Source organism: Ursus arctos, unplaced genomic scaffold (genome assembly GCF_023065955.2).
Source record: "Ursus arctos isolate Adak ecotype North America unplaced genomic scaffold, UrsArc2.0 scaffold_19, whole genome shotgun sequence".
Lineage (NCBI taxonomy): Eukaryota > Metazoa > Chordata > Mammalia > Carnivora > Ursidae > Ursus > Ursus arctos.
This window is the reverse complement of record NW_026622863.1, coordinates 47,070,048-47,071,466: the sequence shown is the minus strand read 5'-3', so window position 1 is coordinate 47,071,466 and position 1,419 is coordinate 47,070,048.

Genomic DNA, 1,419 nt, shown 5'->3' with positions numbered 1-1,419 from the left:
TTGGTTTCCTCTCATTATTTCCCTTCACGCTTAGGTCAGATTGCCGTCTCTATGCACAATCCCCCATCCAGACCTCTGTAGGCAGGGACGTTGGCAGATTTCAAGAACAGTAATTTTGTTACCCCCCACCTCCACTTCTCCCCCCGCCAAGCGGAGGGTAGAGCAAGAAACTGAGTTTTTTTTTGAAATTTCATTAAATGTAACGATTTAGATGGATTACCATTTACACGGCGTTCTGCGTTCAGCACCTCTTGTCAGGAGTGGACATTAGCTGGTCCATAGATATCAAAATACCCTCTGACCTGGCAATCCTAGCACTAGACGCTTTGCTTAGGAGATTCTAGCAAAAGTGAGAGTGTACACAAGAATGTTTATACTGACTCTTTTTAAAAAGGAAGAAAGTATTAGCAAAATAGTGGAATAAATTTGTTCTCCTAATTCACAGCCACAATAAAGGAGGACCTGGTCTGTAAGGGTAGAGAATCGTCATTCATGAGAAAGTTAGGTTTGAGCCTTCCCGATATGTGTGGCCCAAGTAATAATATGTGTACCCACGGATGTGCTTACATACACGGAGGTAATATTTTTTTTTTTAAAGATTTATTCGACAGAGATAGAGACAGCCAGAGAGAGGGGGAACACAAGCAGGGGGAGTGGGAGAGGAAGAAGCAGGCTCATAGCGGAGAAGCCTGATGTGGGGCTCGATCCCAGAACGCCGGGATCACGCCCTGAGCCGAAGGCAGACGCTTAACGACTGAGCCACCCAGGCGCCCCTACAAGGAGGTAATATTGCCCTGCTACCTGCTTTACTGTGGCAGAGAGGCTAAGGATGGGTTTAGCTTTTTGAAGAATTATCTACAGTGACCATTGTTTACCAAAACAGTAAAACTATGAGAATAAAATTACACAGATAAGTGAATATTCCTTAATGCTAAAGCTACTCTAAATCCCAAGGTTAAAGCTAAGAGCAGTAATCCTGGCGCAGGGTATAAAGCTTCTTACAGATCGGCATGACAGGGTGGCCGTTGTGTCCTTGCTGGTAATAGCACTCTTCACATTATCAGGTGGGTTGACAATTGTGGTTTATCCATTCAGGGCGGTACTGTGCAGCATGCAATGAAAAAGTAGATTTGTGGTTACGAACATCGGTAGATGCCCAGGACATGCATAGAAAAGTGGCCAGAGACATAGGGCTTTGGAAGAGATCTCTACACGTCAATCCGTAGCGCCCCCTTTAAAGTCAACCAGATCACAGTCATACCCATAGATGTATTATCTCTATGTAGGATATTCTCACCTGTATGAGTGTGATCTGATTACTTTAAAAGGGGGTATTATAGTAAATTTTTAAACTTGTAATGTTTTGAGAGTTTTTTTTTTTATTTTTTTAAAGATTTTATTTATTCAACAGAGATAGAG